We start from the raw sequence: 26,148 nt of genomic DNA, 5'->3' as shown, positions 1-26,148 counted from the left end.
GTAAAAACTGCTATTTTTAGCACATTTTAAGTCCGACGTGTTGCTACCAGATGTACGGTGTGAGCTGAAACTGAGTGCTACAAACGAAAAAGTCGCAGAGTCCGCAGAATATATAGAAAAACAGGCTAAACTGCATTATCTTGTAGAGGCTCCGAGTCCGCTTGCAGAAGTGACATTTACAGGCGCTGCAGCACGGAGGATGTGGTAGTGTGCTAGGCTAAATCCATTTTACAGTATTTATACTGGACTACGTTTTCCGCCTTACGATGTGAAAAATGGTCCCACAACTGTGACATTTTCTGTCTTTTTCGCACTCCACCGGGGTCCACGACGTCCGCCATGGCTTAAGAGAAAGTTAAGTTATATTCGCTACTCGCGTGTGCATTCAGTCCAGTGGGCATGTGCGTCACTTATTTCGGTCCGGGTGAAACATGACCCCGGGCGATTGCAAAGCCATGAATTAATTAAATATGAATTAAACAAATCCTCGAGGCAGAGAATTTGACTCGAGGATTTTTTGTACTCGAATTATTCGAGGTACTCGAGGAATCGTTTCAACTGTACTGCAAATCCTCATGCTGTGTTTTGTGATGCTGCTTCAAATGTACGATGAGGTTGGGCATATAAAACATTTCTGGTGCTGTTCCACCACGGGAAGCTTGTGCATGGCAAGTGTTGTACTGAGCCACACTGTCTTTTATGGACTAACAAAAAAATACTGCCACACGGCTGACATTGCTCCCTGCTACTTTGCCTCGCACACACTGTTCTGATCACATAGGATTTGCATTAGGGCTGCAACAAACGATTATTTGGATAATCGATTAATCGGATGGGGTCTCGACACGATTAATTGATTAATCGGATTACATGGGGAAATTTTTAAAAACTGCTAGGGAAACGTTATTTCTCTCCTTCCTTCACTTTATTGAACACAACATTATTAGAAAACAGTTCAATAGCAGAAAAACAACATGCCATCACCTAAATTGTCTTATAAGGTGTATAGACAGAGACCCTAAGCTACATCTATCTGTGACCTAAAATGCTTGGTCCAAGTTAAACAGCTTAAGGGCAATTCTCATCTGTTTTGTTTGATCTCATCTGTTGACATTTATTTTAAATGTAATTAAACATAGGCTGTGAATTAATCAAAATTGATCACTATTTCCAAAAATGACTGAAAAAATACCAAATAAAACAAAAGTAAATGAATGCCACCCTCCTTGCGATGATGCCCTGGGCAACTGCCGTAAAGTCACATCAAGAAATGCTGCTGATCATTCCAATGATCCCAAATAGACTCACATTAGGCCACATGAAAGCAACTGAACCCAAAAATATATTAACCAGTATATAACTGCACTCTCACACAACACACCTGCAGCAACAGTTAGGACTCCTCCCTCCCTTTTAAAAGAGTTTATGCTTCCGAGGACATTGTGGTTGTAAAACCGCATGCTAGTAGTCTGGCCCCGGTGTGATCAACCAGTTCCTGCGGGAATGTGACGGCGGAACCAGGGCCAGATTAACACTTTGTTGTACCCTGGGCAACAATATTCAAGGACTCCATCATCACGACCCAAGGATCACCATAATGTGGTCACATACAGAATATTTTACTGTAATATGCAGTAAATATACTCAATACTTGAATGCCTGACAACACGTAACCCGCCCAGAGTAATCTTTGACCCACCTCGTGTGGACTGACCAATGAGGAGAGGGTCTTAACTTGAGGCCCTCTCTTCATTGGTCAGTCTACATGAGACTGACTCTCAACTGACATTCAGTCATAGGCAGCGAAGCGTCTCTGTGCAGTGCAAAAGCCCGGGTGGACAGTTTGTTTAATATAGGGTGACCATATTTCCATTTCCAAACAAGAGGACAGGGGATATGTGCCTGTGACGTCACACTATGGCAACGCCACACAAACCATGTTGGGACCCATTTTTTGTAAGAACTAAATTAATATCAGATTCTGCCAACAAAAGGGCTCTAAAACAATTCATATGTAAATATTTTGCATATTTAATGCAAAATCAAATTTTTCTGCTTTAGTGCTGCAACAAGGTTTTATTAATAATAAATTATTATACCTTTTGTTTTACTACAGCATCAGTAAGCTTCCTGTGCACAGATGATTAAGGATGCTTGTTTCAGCTGTGAGATTAGACGATAGGATCAATGAAAAAATAAGTTGTCACACTCCATGTAAACTTTCAGAGAATCCACAAATAGTGGCTTTCAAATGGTTTTGTTACTTTTTGCAAGTTTAGAAAAGCAGCAGATGAGACAGCATGTCTGATAATTTAGTTTTTCATCTGATGATAATAGAACATGTCAGTAATGTCTGAGGGGCTTTTATAAACACCATATAACTAACACTACTGGAGAGGGCATGAATTACACAGAGGCTTCTGGGGAGCCCAGTTGGGGGGGGGGGGGGGGCATTTTGCCTTGGCCCCCAAAATGTCTTGAAACGGCCCTGGGTGTGTGACTGAGTTTTGAAGGTGATCTGAATTGTATCAGATGTATAAATATGACATGTGTATAACTTATTGTTTTTTACTGGTAAAAACGTGTAGTGGAGATAAATCTACCTACATTTTACTTTTCAACACTTTGTTTTGTTTTCTTGTTTTTATTGAACTATTTTCCTGTCCTGTCTGTCTCTCATCTTCCTGCATCTCCTCATAATTCTCCAGAAAAACTGTTGCCTGGATTCTTACCTTTTCACCTCATCAGTTACTTTTGAGCAGCTCGAAGGGATCTCCTGACCGAAAAGCGCAGAGCGCGTTTCAATGCTGCGTCAGTGAGGTGAAATCACCGCAGCACAGGTGATGAGCTCCGCAGTAGCGAGCTTCAGGCACAAATAAGACAGAAAATAGAGAACATGTGCGGACATGAACGATTGTGTGCTAATTATAGTTTTTTGGTTGCACCACTTTGAGAATGGACCGTGCGCTGGAAGCAGCTGCCTGGATCGCTGCGCAACAATGCGGAACCGGTTCGCAGCAGCGCAAGTCTGCCGGCTCTCCCTCGTGCTGATCTGCCGGCTCTCCCTCGTGCTGATCTGCGGCTCTCCCTCGCGCTGATCTGCCGGCTCTCCCTTGCGCTGATCTGCCGGCTCTCCCTCGCGCTGATCTGCCGGCTCTCCCTTGCGCTGATCTGCGCTTCTCCCTCGCGCTGATCTGCGCTTCTCCCTCGCGCTGATCTGCCGACTCTCCCTCGCGCTGATCTGACTTGCTCTGGTCTGCGCGCAACGGCGGGCGGGAAGGGGGGGCGCTTTTGGAAGAGTTGTGCGACACAACGAAGCGATGACGCAATTCGTTGCCAACGCTTTTAGTAATCCATTTACATCGAATTTATCGATTCGTTGTTGCGGCCCTAATTTGCATGCTGGATCTGGGAGCTGCTGGATAGAATTGCTGGAATGAAATTTAAAGCGGAATATACTGCTTATATCTGAGATTTTTGATGCATTCCGATATAATCCCTTAGAGCTCCGGACGTCACGTGACTCTCAGAGAGTAGACGCCATGTTGGCAGGCAACAAAGGTAAACAAATTGAACGGGATCGGCTTGGAATTTACTCCGTCAGAGTTTACTTCACACTTTAAAACTGGAGAAATCGTTTTATATAGTCAGAAATTAAATGGACTAAACATCTCCGACCCTTACCATGCCCCTGGGATACTTTTTAAAAATGCCAGAAGCTGTCGGAGCAGACCTGGCCAGGGAATGCCTTTGGATTTTACCGGAGGAGCTGACCCAAGTGGCTGGAGAGTAGGGCTGTCGCGGTTGAGGAACTCCCCCTGCGGTGATTCAGGGTGGCTTAATATTGCGGTGTGTGATATTATTGCAGCCCGTTTTTTTATTGCAGTACTATCTAAACATAATGTTTACACATTTAAAAAAGGTTAAAAATTGCCGTGCCTTCTTTTATAACACTTTACTGAATGCAGATCAAAGGGCAGTAACAACAAAGATCGCAGTAACGCTTGTTTCTCCGACAGTCGGAGTCCGACTGAACTTAAAAACAACAAAATTCAGGAGGTTAAACTTTTAAATGCAAATTTGGCTGCAGCATCTAACAAATAAGAAACAAGTCCCCATTTTGTTTAGTTGTTTAAAATCAAGCATAAAAAATTACATGTACCGGGCGCGCGCGCGCCGGGGGGCGGACGCACTATCATTTCACTTTCACTTTAACACACACGAATGACGGTGATTTATAGCTCGGTCACGTCCTTGTTACCCACAAGGAAAACCAGCATGTTAACCATATACGGTTTGAGAGAGGATCTGAGAGGGGTGGCAACATTTCCAGCAACACTGAAAACCCTCTTGGATGGTGCGCTCGTTGCACTAACGCACACGTACATGCGTGCGACTGGCGAGCAAAGGGAATCTCTCCCGGTTGTTGCTCCACCATGTCAGGGGGGTTTCTTTAGGGTGGATGCATTCCTCCTGCAGGTAGCGAGTGAGCTCCAGCTCGGCTCAAACTCTCTTCGGGACGGTTGCAGAAGCAGTGCTTGTCCGGGACTTCAGCAGGTCTCCGAGCGTTTATTATTATTTTTTTGCCGCTGGTGGCAGCTCTGTCTCGGCCAAGGACTCTGGCTGCGCAGCAGCTGACGTACTGAAAACCAAAGTGCTCCCAAAGGAGCGCAGTAAGGTTTCGTTTTGATACCAGTGCAGCCATCCTTCTCAACATGCATCATTGAGTTGAACCAAGTTCAGTAATCGCGGTGGCCCATGATGCAGCGCGGTGGGCTTCTTCATATCGCGATATTTCATTTTTGCGGTTACCGCGACAGCCCTACTGGAGAGAGGGAAGTCTGGGCCTCTCGACTTCGGCTACTGCCCCCACGACCAGACTCCGGATAAGCGGATGAAAATGGATGGATGGACAAATAACATAGATTTACATGTAAGAAGTAGGGATGCACCGATCAGGTTTTTTGCTGCCGATCACCGATACCAATATCAAAGAATGCTGATCACTGATAGCGATCACCGATACCGATCACGTGGATTGGCCAGAAATTTTCTACAACATTATAATGAGTGCTACAAACTAATCTGGGAATAAAGGAAATGTAACCTAATCTAAAATGGTCTGTATTAGGGTTGTCACGGTGTGAAAATATAACCTCACGGTTATTGTGACCAAAATTACCACGGTTTTCGGTATTATCGCGGTATTTTTTTTAAACGTGCTACATTTTCACACAATTAAATAAACCCTGTATGTCAGGAAATATTGTCCTCAGTTTGTGTCTACATTTTGCCTAAAATGTGTTATTTTGTAATTATGTTGTTTATTTGTTTACATTTTTTCCCTTTAGTCTTTAAAATACCAATATTTGCCCATAACTTCTTATATTATGTCTGTTTGATGTCATCATTTTAAAAATATTAGACCAGATGATACTCAGTACTCAAGTAGCCTTCTAATCAGATACTTTTTTACCCTTACTTGAGTAATAAACCCTATATCAGGAAAATATTGTCCTCGGTTTGTGTCCTTCCAGTGAGCTTTGCAGATGTGGGAAAATGTCATCAGGCAGTAATCATTGTTAAATTCATAATTATTCTCGGAGAGAGACCAACTCTTATCGGCCCCTGGGAGCCCCGTAATGCATAGCGTCATTTCAACATGGCGGTGTCCGCGACACGGTTTATATGCAGGTAGCGGCGCTGCGGCTGCTTTATATAGCGACTCGTTGCATTCTCCCTCAATCCAAATCCTCGGATCACGCATTTTAGCTAAAACGCTAACGTTAGCTTGCCTTGCGTTGACTGTAGAGTTGTGGGTGATGGTCACGCAGATGTGTCATGAGATTTGAAGCGTTGCTGCCTTTCACACACACTTTTTCTGCACGCGCTGCAAACAGGATAGCCGTCTTCTATCAACTGTCCCTCAGCATTCTTCAAATATCCAAAACATACCCATACTTCCGATTTTGTCTTCTTTGAGGAATAAAAAATGTCCTCCGGAGCGCTGCCGTCTCCTCCTTTGGCCATTATTTCAGCTTTAGCTTCAAGAAAGCTTTGGTTGTAAACAACAAAGTGCGCATGTGCCGCCGGCAACTTCAGCAGATGGTACGGTGGCTGGTAAGGGTCACCGCGCCTACACCGCAGCCACGGTAATCCACCGAGATAATAGTTTTTTTAAAAACAAGATGGTTATTATTGTCAACTTTTTTTTACCGGGGTTTACCGCTACACTGGTTACCGTGACAACCCTACCTGATTGGTCTGCTTTGATCTATTTTGAAAACTCTGATCAAAACCGATAGGGGCGCTATCGGCCGATTGGGATCAAATGCCGATCCATCGGTGCATCCCTAGTAAGAAGTTTAAATAGAGTGCTGTGCTGTTTGAATGTATAAACTGAACGCCAAGAGAAATCACTAGTCTGATTTTTTTCCGTGAATAAAATAAATATGTCAGGCAGGAGCGTCTCAGAATCTGTCTGAGATCTGTCTCGGTGACACAGATAATAGCAATCCAAAGTGCTTTTTATGTGTGATCTGACAATTGATCAACCATTGCTTAAAAATTAAATGCAACTTAGCCGGTTAATTGCTGTGATCATAAAACACGTAAACGGCAGCACGCAGAACTCACGAGGCAACGTTTTATGTGATGTTTACTGGTTGCTATGAGTAATAAGACAGAAAAAGCCATCCCAAAATAAAGTTAGAAAGCCCACTAAAAATCATAATAAAAGCATTTAAAATAAATACCATATACAGTTAATGAAGCGTTGGTTATTAAGTGGTCGCTGCATAAGCGAAAACCTTTACTCTCGGGATCCCACAGTTTCATTTTACCCCGGTCACTAACGTGTTTTATTACAAAGATCCAACGTTTGCGGCGTTCCAGATCTTGGGGAATCCTGTAGACGGCTCATTCCTTATGTCGTCCGCATCTGTTCTGCATCCTGGGGCACAACAGGAATCTACCATATTTCCCGTTTGATTGAGTTTTCTAACAATAACAAATAGCACAGCTGCTGGCTTCTGCCTGTCAAGATGGCGCCGTTTCGATTTGAACTGTTGCATGCCGGGAGAAGTGACGTCAACTCCCGGAGCTCTATACGGTGTTTTTGGGCTGATATCGAACTACTTCCGATATTTATATCGGAACTGGGCATCCCTATTTTCATCCAAGCTGCTTCACACTCGGCTGCAAATTGCTCCAGCAAAAGCTGGACATCACGGCCCGATGAAGCCATGTAGGGGTGGCCCTGATAAAATCTGGTTTATTATTCATTTGGGTAGGAATGGGCCTGATGGCCTAAAATCTATATCACATCATTTTATTTTCTTCTATTTATTTTTGTCAATATGAATTTCAAAAGAAATTAATTTCAGCAGAACATATACTTCTAAAAATTATCGAAGAAATTTTGTGAATTGGTCAAGTAGAATTTATCCATGCTTTCGTTCTTTTTTAAACACAGCAAGAACACACCTAAGATGTTCAAAGTAGAATTTATGTTGTGTTATGATTCATTCACCAAACAATGCAACACAAAAATCCTCATAAAATGAATAAAATTGGAGAAACAACCCTAGGAAACATGCTGGCAAAGTAAAACAAACCCTTATCACACTGTGTACAACGAAGAACTAAAGAAAACTAAATCACATGTAGATTGGTTGGGCGAACTCCCACGCATCCTCCAGGACTTCCCTGATGATATAAAGCTGGTCCAGTGTTCCACGGCCTGGACAAAAACCACGTTGCTTCTCCTGATTCAGAGGTTTGACAATCTGATGGACCCTTCTCTTCAGAACCCCTAAATGGACCTTACCAGGGAGGCTCAGGAGTGTGATCCCCCTGTAGTTGGAGCACACCTTGCGGTCGACCACCACCCCTGTCTGCTAAGCCAGTGGAACTGCCCCTGCTAGTGTTGGGCATCGAGCATCGACTGGAACCAGGACTGATTGTCAGTTTTTTTCCCGGAATCATTCAAATTTGTTTAATTTTGATTCTTAGTTTCGATTCCCAGACTGCTGACTAGAAGAATCTGCGGCCGATCTCCATGAAAAAAACGTGATCTGCTAGTTCTGGTCAACGCCTTTCAGAGCTGATCACACCAGCTGTCTGTGTCTCCTACTCTGAAGCCACTGTTTATGTTTATTTATTTGGCAGACACTTTTATCCAAATCGACATACAATTGTTAACCTATAGGGCATGTTGTGATCTGTAGGGAAACTGGAGTACCCGGAAACCCACGCATGCATGGGAAGAACATGCAACTTCACGCTATTTTGAAGAAAATAGAATAGAAAACATGTTTTCAGCTATTTTTCACTCTTTTTTTTCCGATTAAGTACATACCTCCACATGTGATGGAGGATCAGCACCTCCAAATCTGAGACCATGGTTCTCGACCGGAAAAGGGTGGCTTGCCAACTCCGGGTCGGGGGAAAGGTCCTACCTCAAGTGGAGGAGTTTAAGTATCTCGGGGTCTTGTTCACGAGTGAGGGTAGGAGGGATCGGGAGATCGACAGGTGGATTGGTTCGGCGTCTGCAGTGATGCGGACGCTAAGCCGATCTGTCGTGGTGAAGAGGGAGCTGAGCCAGAAAGCCAGGCTCTCGATTTACCGGTCGATCTACGTCCCAATCCTCACCTATGGTCATGAGCTTTGGGTAATGACCGAAAGAACGAGATCGCGGATACAAGCAGCCGAAATGAGTTTCCTCCGTAGGGTGGCCGGTCTCAGCCTTAGAGATAGGGTGAGGAGCTCGGACATTCGGGAGGGACTCGGAGTAGAGCCGCTGCTCCTCCGGATCGAAAGGAGCCAGTTGAGGTGGTTTGGGCATCTGGTCAGGATGCCTCCTGGACGCCTCCCCCGGGGAGGTGTTTCGGGCATGTCCTGCCAGCAGGAGGCCCCCGGCTCGACCCAGGACACGTTGGAGAGGTTACATCTCCAATCTGGTCCGGGAACGCCTTGGGGTCCTGCCGGAGGAGCTGGTGGACAAGGCCGGGGAGAGGACGGTCTGGAGCTCCCTAGTTGGGATGCTGCCCCCGCGACCCGGATAAGCGGAGGAAGATGATGACGACCTCCACGTGTTCATTCATAGTTTAGATGCCTTCAGTGAGAATCTCCCAAAGTAAATTATATATATATTGTGTATTTACAATATTTTTCAAAGTAAAATACAATAACCAAAATAAAAAAAGCTCTTTCCCATAAAAAAGGGTAAATGTTAATCTTTAGAGTTCAGTTCTTGAGCAACGTTGCTACACGGGTAGTGTAGTGTTTTGTACCTTATCTGTAGCTCTATATGGATTTTTCCAGTTCGTGAAGGTTCCTCTGCGAAAGAACGTCTCAGCTTGCTACACCATTTACATCTGTCCATCTGGGCATCACATCAACAATCACTATAAAACCAATCTACATAGAATGCTGAAGGTAAATCATTCTGTTCTTTTTTTCTATCTTTATGAGACCACCTATCTAACTCAAAAGAGCATTACTAGGGGGGGTGTCCGAATCTAGAGGCAGGATGCTTATGAGGACGCAGTTTTGAGGTCGATGACGTCACAGCGCAGCAACGACTACCTTCCGAATTCCAAGAATACTCATTGTTGCATCCTCAAATGTGCCCTCGCTCCATCCACATGTCGAGGATGGGTCTTGTGTATCCTCACTGAGCAAGGACATCCCTGCAAGCTTTATGTGCCAGCCATTGGATTTTCAGCAGGAAGAGAAACAGGAGAGCAGCGAAGTTTTAAACGTAACTTTGTTTATAAAACAGTGGTAGAAAACTAAAAAGGTTAAAGCGGTTCTGTTTGTACACATTTTATGTTTAATATTTGCTTTTGAAATGACATTTTAGGCAGAAATCAGCCAGAACGAGCTTGTATGGCGGGTCCTGTACTAATTTCCATTGGTGTGTGTGTGTGTGGGCAGCGAATTAAGCTTTTTATTTGTTTTAGGGACAACAAAGAAAAGAAGCATCTTTATTAAAGTCAAAGTCCCATAGTCATCATCTCATACTGGTGAACTTCATCTCCACATTTGACCCACCCCCACAGAGGGGAGCTGTGAGCTGTAGCGGTGGCTGTGCTCGGGAACTATTTGGTGGTTTAACCCCCAATCCAACCACTTAAAGCTGAATGTACAACAGGGAGGCATTGGGCCCCAATTTTAACATACCTGCAAACTCGGAGGGTGTGAAAAAGGTGACAACTACAATGCTCTGATGAGATAGTTGTGATTAAATGTTTAGAAAGAGCTGCAGCCAGGGCCACAGCTCTCCATATGCAAGGTACGCAGAATGTGTAGGGCCTCAGTACCTGGGGGGTAAGGATGCACCGATGGATCGGCATTTGATCCCAATCGGCCGATAGCACCCCTATCGTTTTGATCGGAGTTTTCAAAATAGCTCAAAGCAGACCGATCAGGTAGGGTTGTCACGGTAACCGGTGTAGCGGTAAACCCCGGTAAAAAAAGTTGACAATAATAATAACCAGGGGTGGACCTTTAAAGCGCCCGAGCGCCAATGGCGCTAAATTTTCTCGCCGGGCAGTAAATACTTGACGACTTACCGCCCGGGTGGCGCCCAAGCCTTATTTGTCATTTACACACCGGCTTTCACCTACATCATGGCCCCGCCCTGTAGGAAGCTGCCGTTTTCGTTTCGCGCGCGTGAACCTGCACGCCTCTAGCCACGTACTGCACTTGTAAAATTCGTGAACGTACTGCACGATTCTAGTTATTGTCACGTGAACTATAAGTTCTCTATTCAAGACGAAGTGGAACCACGCTAGAAACACACAAGCACGCAGGAATTTCGCGCCGCAACAGGGATTGGATTTCTTGATGAAATCTCCGGCAAAACGCTTTAAAACTGGTGAGGAGAAGCAAGACAGTTCGAAACGGTATGAAGCAGAGAAGCGTGTGCGTAGGTGGAATGATTCTTGGCAGTTTAAAGAAGACGGGAGGCGCGGAGAATGGCCGTGTTCGAGTTGAGCAGCGCCTCGCCTGGAAAACAGACGAGAGCAGCAGGGGGAGTGGCTGAAAGCCGGCGTTTAACGCCGGGGACACACCGGCCGCAGAAGTGCTCGAAGCGAATCGCTCACGAAGTCCGGCCGCTGCTCGCCGCTCCTCAGTTCAGATCAGACGCGCCCCATTCGAGGCGCGCCTCGGCTCAGCTGTAGTTTTTCTTTTAATTACTTGGTGTCCTCCATTTCCTCAGCTCTTTTCCTCTACGTGTGTGTGTGTGTGTGTGTGTGTGTGTGAGTGAGTGAGTGAGTGAGTGAGTGAGTGAGTGAGAGTGAGTGAGTGAGAGAGAGAGGTGAACCAGTTGTTTCTGCCAGTTAAATCTCTTGGATTTCCCTGCATGATGGATGAAGATGTCGCGTTAGCGTTCACACTTGTTCAATTTTCAATTTTAATTCTGGTGCCTGTTAGCAGCTGAAACACATCTTCACGTGCTTGTGGATCATATATTGTATATGGAGACATGAGTGTAATAATAAGTAAAGGTTAGCAGCTGTAGGTTCAGTGTGCTCATAGGAAACCTGACAAAAGAACACAAAACATATTTCTCTTTATGGCCTATACGTGATTTACAGAATACATGTGACCAACTAACATTTCATGTTCTAACACCGGATGTTTGGATCAAAATATGAGCCAATCAGATCTTAGATTAGGTGAGGGCCAGGCGTTTCCCGTCATCCTCTAGGTTTTGCAGCCGAGGGAGAGCAACTGCAGCGCCTTGCTCCAAAATCTGCGGTCGCCTTGATCTCGCGAGGTTATCGTTGCCTTAGTATGCATGACATCACTGCTCGCTGATCACCGCTGGTCTAATCTGCGCAGAACTGGCTCAGCTCGAACACAGCCAATGGCTCGAATACAGCAAAGCGGAGTTGGTGATGTACTGCGTTGTATGCCGGAAGTATGCGACGACAAAATCATGTTTTGTTGAGGGAACAAACAAATTCAAACTTGAATACGTTATTATGTTTGTGAATGTGTACAAAATGAAGGTTTATTACATTTAAAACGGTTCAGTTGTTATTTTGACTCGTTTTGGCAGCTGACCAGCGGGGCCGGTAGATTCTTGGCGGGGCCGGTAAATATTCAGAGTTACCGGCCCGGCTGGCCGGTTGGTTTTGAAGTTAATGTCCACCCCTGATAACCATCTTGTTTTTAAAAAAAACTATATTATCTCGGTGGGTTTACCGTGGCTGCGGTGTAGGCGCGGTGACCCTTACCAGCCACCGTATCATCTGCTGAAGTTGCCGGCGGCACATACGCACTTTGTTGTTTACAACCAAAACTTTCTTGAAGCTAAAGCTGAAATAATGGCCAAAGGAGGAGACGGCAGTGCTCAGGAGGACATTTTTTATCCCTCAAAGAAGACACCCCCATGTTGAAATGACGCTATGCATTACGGGGCTCCCAGGGGCAGATAAGAGTTGGTCTCTCTCCGAGAATAATTATGAATTTAACAATGATTACTGCCTGATGACATTTTCCCACATCTGCAAAGCTCACTGGAAGGACACAAACCGAGGACAATATTTTCCTGATATAGGGTTTATTACTCAAGTAAGGGTAAAAAAGTATCTGATTAGAAGGCTACTTGAGTACTGAGTATCATCTGATCTAATATTTTTAAAATGATGACATCAAACAGACATAAAATAAGAAGTTATGGGCAAATATTGGTATTTTAAAGACTAAAGGGGAAAAATGTAAACAAATAAACAACATCATTACAAAATAACACTTTTTAGGCAAAATTTAGACACAAACTGAGGACAATATTTCCTGACATACAGGGTTTATTTAGTTGTGTGAAAATGTGACACGTTTAAAAAAAATACCGCGATAAAACCGAAAACCGTGGTAATTTTGGTCACCATTACCCTGAGGTTAAATTTTCACACCGTGACAACCCTAATACAGACCATTTTAGATTAGGTTACATTTCCTTTATTCCCAGATTATGTAGTTTGTAGCACTCATTATAATAATGTAGAAAATTTCTGGCCAATCCACGTGATCGGTATCAGTGATCGGTATTGGTGATCGTATTGGTGATCGGTATCGGTGATCGGTATAGGTGATCAGCATTCTTTGATATCGGTATCGGTGATTGGCAGCAAAACACCTGATCGGTGCATCCCTACTGGGGGGACCGAGAAAATTATTGTAGAGTTGAGTTATTATTACAGCAGCATATTGCTCAGAAAACATACAAATTAGTTGCCCACCGTTTGAGCCGTTGACTGTTTTCTTAATTATGTAGCCTGTCAGCCAAAATTCAGTGTAAATAGTTCTTATAATTTACAAACATTACACACATCGCACATGCACATCTTAGTTGAGCTTTGGAGACATGTCAGTCAGAAATTCTAATTATTGGATGAAGTGAGTCATAAATTCAATGTTCTATAAATATTACTCATCTTTCAAGTCTTTTTTTACCATGTTGTTGTTGGCTGTTTCCATGCAGCTTATCAGCTGTCTGTCAGCAAACAACCTATTGTTCTCCAGTATGTTTTGTAGTTCACAGTAACCTTGTTAATTAACTAAACACTAATAATTAAACAATTATTATGTCTGCTATGTTTACTTCTGTATGATTCAAAAAAAGATCTGACAAATTGTCAGCTTCTTTTTAGGTCATCTTTATCATTCTGTGCTGTACTGGCAGGGGTCAAAATGTTCCTTTCTGACAGTCCTATAGTGTTGACAAAATGATGAATCATAAAATGTGTCAAAAGGTAAAACTTTGGTCTGATAGATTAATAACTGAAACAATCCTGTTGATAAATCAGTAAATAGTTAATATTTAGAATAAAAGTGTGGAGGAGGAAGGATGACACAAAGGCAGGTTTCATTCACATCTGCCACTTTCACACTAGTATGAGCTCCACAACACCTGGATAGCCCCAGTCGGCCCTAGCTTGGCCCAGTTGATTTCACATATCCTCAGTGTTGCCAGATCCAAAATCCCACAATATCGTACAGAGAGGCCTAAATTATCGTTTTTCAGTACAAATTATCGTACATTATAAATTTGATAATAACGTTCTATAAACGACTTCTCACTCCAATATAATATAACAAAGATGGTGTTTTATATTGCCCTGTTTAAATAAACATCTTTAAAACCAGTAATATAATGCCTATAAACGTGCAGAGTGTGTCGGCACCACTCCGACCTCCACGCATTGACACAACATGCACATTTGCGCAGTCCTATTTATGTCATTTCTACAAAGGTTAAACGCACGCGACAAAACATCACACCAGTGGAAAAACTGACCCAATAAATGACACAGCAGCCTACTCACCTAGTTCCAGAGTCAGTTTTTGTAATAGACACAATAGCATAAACCTGTAAGCACTGAGGTGAAATCTGACTTCAGAACAGTTTAAAATTATGTAATGGACTTGGGAAAGCCATAGCAAAAGACGGTGTTACTAGATGCAATGTGAAATTATCGTACATTTGAGGATTTTTGAAACTATTGATCGTACATCGTACAGAGCCCAAAATTATGGTACAAATACGATAATTATCGTACATCTGGCAACACTGCATATCCTTGCTTAGGAATGCAGTCAGATAAATTCTCAGCTCCTAGATAATCAGCATGATAATGCTGTAAGCCCATGTGGGCTGATTCTACCCACCAATTGGAGGCTTCGCCTAACAGTAGGTGTGAGTGAATTTGAGCGGCTTATCAGTAAGCAGGGGGTGTGTTGGCCCTGGTCGGCCTGAAGCACACAACCACAGGAAGAGGGCCGAAAAATAGTCTGTTGAGCCCGGGTAAATACAAGGCTGCCCAAAGTATGAACACTAATAACAGGGTTCAGGCAGAGTGGAGTAGAGCTGATGCTATTGTGTAAGGAGCATTCGTTCCTCAACACTGAGAGCTTGCTCTCTGTTTTGGCCTTAGAAACAGTCTCAAATCATTTACATACAAGCCTGCCTGCTCAGGAGACGAGCAGGCGTCGACCATATTTACATAGATATAATAACAGCAAGCGTCCTGCCAGGAACCCACAGTTGTTGTGTTAACATTTTGTAATGCTGCTCTTAAGAAAGTTTTATATATTTCTTATACAGTATGTATTTGTTGCTGCTGTTGTTGGTGTTATTTTGTTTTTGCCTTGAGCTATAAAGGATGTAATATATCATTTGTATTCCATTTGTTTATTTAATTCCAATTTTAAAACAAATGGCAAGAGTTTAAATACGTTTTGGGTGCATTTCTATTGGGGGGGGGGGGGGGGTCTCCCTGGCCAATCAAGCTTAGGGCCTCCAAAAGCCTAGCAGTGGCCCTGGCTGCAGGTAAATGTAGCTTTGTCTTAGCAATTTGCTTGAATACTTTCATAAACCACTGCTAAGAGCAAAGTGCTGATCTGACTCTTTAACGCAGCAGACATGTTACAATATTATCAAATTATCACATCATGTGTTTCTCCTCCAGCGTTCTTAAGTCTCCTGGTGCCCAGATCCATTTACTGGGGTTTGTTCTAAACGAGTAAGGCTGTAGCATACTGGTGGCCATTTCTTACCAGAAATAGTGTTCGTGTTAGTAATATTACAGGAGGTGTTTCCTCCGAACTCAACTCCAAAACAAATATGCGACCAGCCTCGGGAGGAATCTATAAAGGTAAATCTGCTAAATTCCTTGAAAGAAAATTGTTATTTAGTGACGACTTTGTTCAATGTGACGAACTTTGAGCTCAAAAACGCTGCGAGAAGTTAAAACAAAGTATTCATACTCACTGTGAGTGCCGCTCTGCCTCATGGTCTGCAGCGTGATGTCTCCGACTGTGATTGGTCAAATGATGACACGTGACCAACACACTAGAACAAAGATCGTTTGTGAACAAGTGGAGCCCCCTCTCCTTTCTCTGATTGTTTTCCATACGAGGAAACCCATCGCTGAAACCCGACAGTTTTATATTACTGATAATCAGTGTTTGGAACGTTACATTTAAAAAGTAATTAGTTATAGTTACTGATTACTTTGTCAAAAAAGTAACCCAGTTACTTACAGAGCTACAAGATTATAAAAGTAACTAATTACCAAGAAAAATAAATATTTTGTTACTTTTTTCATTGAAGAATGCAAGAAAATCGATTTCCCTCTTAATTAAACATACTTAATTTACTATAAAGTACTACAGTACTGAACTATAAATGACTAATGACTGGGACATAATAAAACGTAGTTCCAAATATTTTTTATAAAACTGAATAATTGAAATAAATGGGCACTTAACAAGAGGAACTACAAACAAGAACATTACACTAATCTAGGCTATTAAAATGTCACTGTATGATATTTAACAATCAGCCAAAATTTATAATTGCAAATAGAAACACCTATAAAGATTCCTGAGCCTTTAAATGGTCTCTCAGTCCAGCTGAAATAAATGTAATTTTGCACAGCATTCTAATGTTTCCAGCTTCACATAATTGTGTGTTTTAGTAGCGTTTCTGTTGCTGGCAATCTGGTAGTGGCTAAATAAATAAATAAAAACCCTTTAAAATGACAGTAGAAGAGTCACAAATCTGATGGAGGATTTACATTTACTAACTTGGGTCAGACCCAAACACAGAAGAGCTGAAGCTGGGTGGTAAAGACAAACAGGTAGTTCTAATAACACCTGAGCACCCATGACATTTGAGACTGATGCAACCAGTGTTACAGCGGGACTAAAGAAATGAGTAGAAACAGGTTACAGTTGGATGATCTGGGAAAGTAGAAGATTGTGACGTGTGAGCAGTGAACAGGTGAGTGGACCTCCGAGACGTTCCGCTGTCACACCAAGAAGGGCAGGGTTGCAGATTCACGTCTGCAGCAGCAAATCTGAGGGTCTGCAGCCGTAACAATTCATCACTTCTTCCTCTTTCTTCATGGGCGACACACGCATTTACTTATCAGTAACGGAAAGATAAAAGAAGAAGGGAATTAATTAGATTACTAGTGTATAAAAGGTTCAGAATTTTATATGTTACATTTGTCGGTTTTATTTTGGTGGGGATTCAGGAAGTTACATGCTTTTATTTTGAAAAGCACTTCACAGTGAGCTCACTTCCAGCGCTAGATTATTTTCCCCCTTTCTTTTCCTTGTTTTACCTGTTGGTTGTGAGACAGGTGCTCCTTCATTCTCCTGCAAGTTACGTTGATGTTACAGCATTATGGTGATGCCAGATAATTGTTGTCAGTGCTGTCAATGATGAGCCTCAACCAAAGATTAAAGATTTGGATCAATATTAAAGCAGGGGTGGGCAATTATTTTTTACAAGGGGCCACATGAGAAACCAGAGTTGTGTCAGAGGGCCACATCAACAACACCTTGAACCTAAGTATGCTCAAATTTCTTCCATTGTAAAATTCACTAAATTATAAATCACAAATAGCTGGTATTGGTAATCAGAAGAATAAAACTTAAATACAATTCTGTAAATATTTATATTGGGCTATGGTGCTATGCTATGTTAAATTGTGGCGCATAAGTCAAGTAAACAAAAACAACCACTGAATCAGTGTAATTTAATTTTACCTTGTTTAAAACAACAAACAAGAAAATGCTACAGTACAATGACTTGTCATGTTTTCCTCATTTTCAGTGAGAATAATCCAGCCTGTTCTGGGCTTGAACAAGGGCACATATCTCAGGCTGTGGGGAAAACATGTTCAGCAGGTGCTACAAATTATTAAAAAATACTGAAAATCTATAAAGCATGTCCAATTCTTGCCTTCAATTAAGGTCATAAAATCCATAATGGGTCTATATATTAGCTTTTACATGGTTCCTACAGGTTTGATCAAGTTAAATTCAAGACTTTTAAAGACCTTTTCAGGACCATTCATGTAAAAAATATTAATACCTATTTCCACAGCCCTATCGGCCAAAACAAAACAAAGAAATCTTTGAACTTGTGTTCTTTTATTTATCTTTCTTTTTTATTATATTTTGCCAAAACACTCAGTAGAGAACAGTAGCAGAGCGGTTTTAGCTTTCACAGAAAGTGTAGCTAGGTAACGTAAAACAAATGTTTAAAATATAACAGTGTTAGTAGGGCTGGGTACCAGTAGGTATTTCTTGATACTACTACTTTAACAATACCTGGTTTTTGATGGTGGTACCTTAAGCCCGGATCACATTATGCGATTTTTGGCCGTCTTTGTCAAATCCCTCATCCTGAGCAGATTTGTGACAAAAAACGGTCAACGTCAGATTTGCATATGCATCACGCTGTGAACGTACTGTCAGGCCAAAAGTCTTGAGAATGACACAAATATGGGAAATTGGAAACGTTGCTGCTTAAGCTTTTATAATAGCAATTTGCATTTACTCCAGAATGTTATGAAGAGAGATCAGATGAATTGTATAGTCCTTCTTTCCCATGGAAATTAACTTGATCCAAATAACACTTTCCACTGCATTTTACTGCTGTCATTAAAGGACCTGCTGAGATCAATTCAGTAATCATCTTGTTAACTCAGGTCAGAATGTTGATGAGCACAAGGCTGGAGATCATTATGTCAGGCTGACTGGGTTAGAACGGCAGACTTGAGATGTTAAAAGGAGGGTGACGCTTGAAATCATTGTTCTTCCATTGTTAACCATGGAGACCCGCAAAGAAAGGCGTGCAGCCATCACTGCATTGCATAAAAATGGCTTCACAGGCAAAGATATTGTGGTACTAAGATTATACCGAGAATCAACAATTTATAGGATCATCAAGAACTTCAAAGAAATAGGTTCAATTCTTAAAAGGAACCCTGGCTATGAGGATGTGTATGCCCTAATAAGCCACAATTTTTCTGTTGTACCAAAATATGTTGTTAGAAACACATAAAATATAGCCATTTATTTATAAATCTGTAATACTTAGTGCATTTTTTGACATACATAGGACACCATGTTTACCGTACACAATGCACTCTGGGGGGATGACATATATTGGTTGCACTTGGAGGAATTGCTATTGACCCTAGTGTTTATTGACATGCTCACCGTATTAATAATTAAAGGAGACATAACATGAAAAACCCACTTTTTTATCCATTAACACAGTGTGTTTCACATTTTAAGTGTCTAAGTGAGCAAAAAGGCTTATATTATTCACTGGAGTTGCTATTTAGATATTTAATAATTAAGTTTTGGGCATATTTGTCCACCCGTTCAGTTTTTACATTATCCATTACGTCAGTAATTAATTTAGTCAGGATAACTACCAAATATGGTAATGGCCCTCGGCTAAACACAGAGCCAATCCGCCATTTTTTCTTCTCGCTAAGATTTTTTGTAGTCCTATTGGAAAAATGCAGAATGTCTGGTTATTTTAGCCACACACAGCTCAAAACTGTTCCTCGTTTTAAGGAAGGGTGGTGTGGCAGTATTTAAACCCAGGAGCTGATGACACTACTGCTAAAAAAACACAGAAGAAAAAGTAGTGTGTTTGTGTGTGTGTGTGTGTGTGTGTGTGTGTGTGGGCGCGCGCGCGTGCGCGTGGTTCGTTCGTTCCTGTCTCCAGGCTAGTAAGTACTGAGGGCTTCATCTATCTAAAAGGAGTCATTTGCATCTGAATGTGGCAGCACCGGGACACAGCAGCAGAGCGGTAAGCTTCATATCACTCTAAAATGTCGACAAACTTTACTTTAGATTTACGGGCATTAGCAGCACTAAAGCGTTAGCATCCGGCTTGCTATCGCTAGCACAGTATGCTAGTAAAGTTAGCACCCAGATCAATGTGGATTTGGCTGATTTTCGTGGAATAAAACGTGATTTCTGATCAACGCCTTCTTTTACACCAGATGATAACCTCCCACTGATTGTAGCAGCAGAGAGCCTGTGTGTTATTCTACGTGAGTGTGATGTAATCTTAGCATCCAGTAAATAAAGTCCCATATCAGCTAAAATGCAGCGTGACAAAGTCATTAAAGTGCGTCAACACAGTGGATTTAATAGTTTTAAAGAACAATCTCTGAGTGGAGTGAGGTTAGTTTTTTGTCTCACTGCAGATATAAAAACTAACTTTATCAGTCATACGCAGCAAAGCTCACCGTCTGTATGAGCGTGAGCGTCGGAAAGCTGATAAAATCGGCTGTAAAACAAAAGTAAAAATGCTCCTTTGCTTTTTAGAGTCAACATCCAGAAGACTGGAGCCGTGTTTCACTGACAGGCTGTCAGACTAAAGCCCTGATGAGCTCAGCTGGGGCAAACTGGTCTGATGTTTAGGTAAGTGAAGATCTGCTTCTCCCAGATGCTAGTAAAAAATAATTTAGCCAGCTTGCTAATGTTACTTTTCTTCTCTTCTAAGGAACACAGAACGTTCAGATGTTGGCATTTCACGTCACCTACTGAGGAAGGAGACCCACCAGTAAAGAGATGGTAGCTGGACCAGACCAAAGTGAGTGATGACACACCTCAGCCACCCTCATCATTAAGAACACCTCACCCCCTGAATCACTCCGTCTGATGACAGCAGAGTGATTTATTTGATGTTTTACTTGTTTAATCTGTTTAGAAATTATTGAATTACATTATTTTCTGTAATCGACCATCTGATCTGGATGTGTGCAGAATAACTTTCCCCAAGTTCAGCAGCAGCTGGCCTACAAAAACAACTGCAGCATGTAGTAAGTCTGTCTGCACTGCTCTCTAATGAGCTTCCTTTCATAAGGAATCATTTGTATAATTTTAGTGTCACTATTTTATTACATTTGTAGGAAAATATGAAGTCACTGCAGCAAAGTGAACTTGTGAACAAACACAAACGTGACTATAAACATGAAAGCTAAAGAAACAACTTTCCTAAAGCTGCTTGTAAACAAAATATGTCATTAAAGTTATCGTCTATCATTGCAGAATATGACGATGACATCATGGAACTGGTCTTTGGAAAAGTTTTCCCTGAACCAACTCCGTTTCTAGATGAGGTAGAGAAGATCTGCATCTCACCAACCCTCTGGTCTCAGTATTCAGACAACGGAGGTCTCCCACTGTTATCCAGGACCAGTTTGAAGCCCACATACTGCCCCTCCCTCATCATCAGGAAACATCAATCCGTATCCTGAGGACAACAGAAGACGGCAGGAGGACAGGAACTCTGAGACCTAGACACCACCAGCACCGAGACACAAAGCACCTGTGTGCACAACGCCTGTTTAACTACTAAAGCCTGTTTATTATATTGTTCTACGTATTTGCTGTGAGGTTAATACTTAGAAAATTTGTATATTAATGTAAACAATTAAAAAAATCACTGATTGTATGTTTTCTTTTAGATGTAATGGTCCAAACTCAGCCTTGTAGACATTTATTGCATCCTGTAGGTAAATACACAGAACAGGCTCAGATCCAGGATGACCCAGCATGCTCTTCTTCCATTCTGGCTGTTAGGGATTTTATCAATAACTCAATGCCTACTGATGTTTTCACCTAACGGTATTTATTTAGAATGCAGGTAAGATTTAACTATATTTGTTAGCAAAGCAGACTGATCTTGGGAATTTCACTGCAGCACTGATGTCCACCTCTCTGTACACATTAGAGAGAATTACCACTTTTCAGCTAAACACATTTAATAAAGATATAGGCTACGCATTGCAGACAATAAAAACAAAGTTGTAAGCATTAGAATTATAATGATCACATTAAAGAACATTTGGAGGAATGTTCTTTATTTTTGACTCGAATCTCAAATCTTTAAATTAAAATGTAACTGCTTTTTATCCATTTTCAGCCATTAAGACACCCAATATAAAATAAGACTACTTATAAAATTATTTATAATTATATGTATGTATATATATAGATAGAGATCTTAATAAAATGTATTCTTTTAATGGTGTTTTAATAAGCTGTATCATTTTTTAAAACATTTTTTTATAGAAATAAATAAGCAAGCAGCATTCCTTGTGTGTGTGAGTGTGTGTGCGCGCGCGCGCACGTGCCTGCTAGCTGATCCCTCCGTCGGCCGTGACGGATGTGTGTGAGTGACTACAGACAAATGCATGAGAGAGTTAGCAGCCTTGAAACAGCTTGATGAACTACCCTCCCCACATGTTTTAAAAATGCTAATACGCTATGCTAAATCTGCTATGCTAAATAATGATTTCTCTATAGAACTACAAAGTCCGACTGGGGGAGGAGAGTACAGGTCTGCACTATGGAGGGGGGCGGAGTTTACAGCTCCTCCTCCAGTTTAAAGAGACAGTACCCAAAAACGGCTCGTTCTCAAGACTCCTCAGAACAGGGGTAGATGAGGGTCTGTAGAGCAACAATAATGAGGAAATCAGACCAAAGAACTGCAGTTCCACTGTATTTAGACCCCAACTGAAGGATTTAGATGTAAAAAGGAATAACTTAAAAGCATGTTATGTCTCCTTTAAGTAAAATGCCGCATTTTGCTGCTTTTGGACGTAATTTCCAGTCAAAGGGCAACAAGCGGGGTGATGTGAGTTTTGTGATGTGAAGGCTAGTCTGTCCAAATTCAGAGCCGCTGGGTTCCGGTTTTATCGGTAGAGCAAGGACCCGGCCTTGCTAGACCAGCGAGGACCCGTACTAATCATCTTGCTCCTGGATTCGGATACACGAGCACCGTGTCCATACTTTGTGAGTGATTGCTTTTGTCTGACTGAATTAGCAGCCAGTGACACACTGGCTCCACCCCGTTAGTCTTGACTGACGGTCTGAGACATTCTGCTGTAAAGTCTCATTATGAAATAAATCAGCCATGGGAAAAAACACTACTATGAAATAAAAGCCGTCTTTGTTAAAAAAAAAAAGACCTTATGTAATAAAAACTGAATGAATTAAATAAAAATGGCTCAGTATTAATTTGGATTATTATGAAAAAATTACTTTTGAAAAAACATTATATAAATAAAGACATTTTAGCAGAAGAACGAAAAATATTTCATAATATTGAGCTTAAATTTTACATAACATTCTGTTATTCCATCATTTCATTGTCAGATTACATGATTGTCTAGTATTTCTTCATGTAGATATTTATTTCATCATGTCTAACGTATTTACTGAATTTTGAATACTTTTGAGTTCCAAAGGTACCGAGCTAATTCCATTCAGAAATCTGCTGGGAGTTCTGCATTCTGTTGCTCTTGGTAAGAAATCTTTGTAAATCCATCGGTTGGGTGATGTCTTAATCGTTTCTGCAGACACTGATGGACAGAGGCCTCACATTCAGCACTATTAAAACATATGCTGCAGGTCCCATTCAATCCATTGCCCTCTTGTCACCCTGGACTCCTTATTATCTTATCACCCCTCATACATGAGCAGGTGATTACATCAATGGACCATTAAATTCATCCACTTGTGGATGATCATTTTAGTGGGAACCCCACTCTTCTTTCTGGCTGCCTCAGCCTTCTGAACCCTTAGGCTTAGGCTGAGCGACACTCTCAGAAGAGAAATGTTGGATGTGCCCATTTGGTTTGAGCTAACCAGTGTGGCGTAAACTCATCCAGCTGCGCGTTATTCCAATAGCAGCTAGCTTAAGGGCTAAGACTAGATGAAATAGAACATTGGTTATGTATTGTAACCCCAGATTCTATGAGTCTAGTCGCAGCCCTTAAGCCACTGGCCCCACTGGTTCTGACAGGACCAAGAGCCATCGGAGGCGAACAGTGGAGTCGCTCCAGTTATATACCCACGGGGGTGCCCACTGTTTTTGTTTGCTTGGTTTCACATTAGTTGAGATGCTTTCGGATTGTGGCGGCAAGCAGGAATGGGATAGGACAGTGGTTCCTAACCTGGGGGTCCCGACCCCCACAAGGGGGCACCAAAGCCTCTCAGTGGGTCGCCAGGACCTCTCCACTTTAAGGGGTTAAAACTTCATTTACCGTAAATCCTCTAATACAGGCCGGTATTCAATTAAAGGCCGGGTCTCCAATTTTGGCCGGTGTCAGAGTCAGCGGAGGTAAATAATGGCCGGTCTCTTATTGTGGCCGGATGGCATGTGGTAACAAGCAAGTACGAGCGTCCCAGCGGCAGGGTTATAGTTCCCAAATCAACCAGCAGGAGGAGGTAGAGGTTCACGCAGACCTTTATTAGGCCTTTTCTTCAACGCTTTGTACCGCTACAGACACGATCCTCTATCACGCTCCTACCACACAGAGTCACGGTGTCAGTTAACCATGCTAATTCAACCCACTCCACAGAACACACATCACCTTCCCTGTGGCTTACATAACACTCACACAACACGCAAATCAGCACATAGGAACTAGCAGAACGATAGGAAACACATATAACACAATACCCAGAATGCACCTGGCTTACAACCCCAGCCAGGTCATTACACTATCAAGTTCAAAGAGAACGTGCTGATTATGCTGCAGAACACTCTGGAGAGCAGCAGTAGGGGGTGTATGAACTACAGTAATCCCTCGTTTATCGCGGTAGATGCGTTCCAGACCTGGCCGCGATAGGTGAAAATCCGCGAAGTAGGGACTCCCAGCATGCCCCTCGCGGGGATTCCCTTCACGTCGCACCTACGTCACAAACCGCGGCTATAAACGGAAGTTGCCTTTCCAGCTCACCACTCAGTCATCGTTTCTTCAGATCAACGATCAGAGTTTCCAACCTACCGATCAATCCAACGAACTATCAGCTCATAGTAAGTTATCTTACTTACTTCTGGAAAGCCCGGCATTTCCGTGTCACTTCGTTGACGCTCGAACGCTCGGGGGTTTCCTAGAGCAGCCGGTGTTTCACCGACGCTATCACTTCCGCGTCTGTGAAACCACGCTCCCTATTGAATTATCATATGATCACATTCTCTTTTTGGGGGTAAAACTCAAGTGCCAGACCGTAGGTACTGACACGCGATCGTTCATGTCGGTTAATTTTTAATGTTTTCTGTCTTTTATTTGCGCCTGATGTGTATCGCTGCTGTGGAGCGGGGCGCATCAACTTGTCCTCCGACGCACAGATCACAGCAGGGAGCGCTCAGCTGTTTTCGCGGTCGGTAGATCTGCCTCCTGAGCACGGCCACAGTAACAATCAGGTGTCGCCACCTCAAAAACTAATTTAACACGCGATCGTTCATGTCAGTTCATTTCCTTTAATTTTTTCTGTCTTTTATTTGCGCCTGATGTGTTTCGCTGCATGCTGTGGAGCGGGACGCTGCGCGCATCACCTTGTCCTCCGACGCACTGATCACTGATACAACCGCCAAACAGCAAGCGCTCCGCTGTTTTTGCGGTCGGTAGATCTTTTAGAACTGCAGTTCAAAGGTAACTCATGAGGTGAATATGAACCCAGGCAGCAGTTTTTCTTTAGGATTGAGAGGAGATGCAGGAAGATAATAAACAGACAGGACAGAAAAATAGTCAAATAAAAACAAGTTAGTTTTTGTACCTGCTGTTGCAACAAACAGACACCATTGAAGGTAATCAGAAGTGAGGAACAGAAAATGAAATAATTATTTTAATGTTTAGAGCAGCAGGAACTCCGAGAGGCTGCAGGCACATCAGTGAGTTTGCGGCCGCTGCGCAGGGGGAGGGGGGAGAGGGCTGAAGCAGGGGGAGGGGGGAGAGGGCTGAAGCAGGAACTACCGTTGTTAAAAGAAATGTGTTTAACTTTGAAAATGTGGGCGCACTTTTAATTGTCAAAAACTCCAGCGAACCATAGTTCATTTTGCTCAAATAGAAATAGAGGCCTGCCTCTAATACTGGCCCTCCTTCCAATAAAGGCCTGGAGCTTGATGAGCTTGAGTCAAATACAGGCCCGGGCCTGTATTAGAGGATTTACGGTATTTCTTGTTTATAGCCTACATTTTGCTCACATTTTTTTTTCATGAGTGAAAAGTTTACTGATATTAAGACAGGAAATTATTATGACAGAAAAAGTAACACACTTTTAAGAACAATTTGCTCAGCTCACTGTTTTATTTTGAAGTGTCAAAAGTTCATTAAAGATAGGACTGGTTGATTAATCACAGCCTTTACCGTAAATAATCTAGTATAAACAGTAATATACACATTTAAGTACATTTTGCTCAGTGTATTTTTTATGTGTCAAACGTTTATAGAAAGGAATGATTGATTTATCAGTGTTTACAAGAAACAATGTGTTCAGAAAAGTAATACAAACTGT

General features: G+C 42.2%; 1 protein-coding gene and 1 long non-coding RNA gene across 6 annotated transcripts in view; one reads left to right on the top strand and one right to left on the bottom strand.

Moving 5' to 3' along the window:
* Positions 1-15,836, bottom strand: part of LOC139070171 (zinc finger protein 93-like) — a 74,876-nt gene extending 59,040 nt beyond the window's left edge. Inside the window, exon 1 of the mRNA XM_070551912.1 lies at positions 15,788-15,836. The gene's annotated coding sequence lies outside the window, so the exon portion shown is untranslated. The remainder of the gene's footprint in view (positions 1-15,787) is intronic.
* Positions 15,837-18,673: 2,837 nt separating this feature from the next.
* LOC139070684 (uncharacterized) lies at positions 18,674-21,869 on the top strand. 5 transcript variants are annotated; one of them, XR_011521178.1, is made up of 5 exons: positions 18,674-19,639; positions 20,164-20,259; positions 20,342-20,431; positions 20,605-20,660; positions 20,890-21,869. It is a non-coding gene; the product is annotated as an uncharacterized lncRNA (long non-coding RNA). The 5 variants fall into 5 exon arrangements; XR_011521180.1 differs by lacking the exon at positions 20,605-20,660; XR_011521175.1 differs by having other exon boundaries at positions 20,605-21,869.
* The last annotated feature ends 4,279 nt before the right edge of the window (positions 21,870-26,148 follow it).

Source organism: Nothobranchius furzeri, chromosome 1 (assembly GCF_043380555.1).
Source record: "Nothobranchius furzeri strain GRZ-AD chromosome 1, NfurGRZ-RIMD1, whole genome shotgun sequence".
Taxonomy (NCBI): Eukaryota; Metazoa; Chordata; class Actinopteri; order Cyprinodontiformes; family Nothobranchiidae; genus Nothobranchius; species Nothobranchius furzeri.
This window is presented reverse-complemented; position numbering and strand designations above follow the sequence as displayed.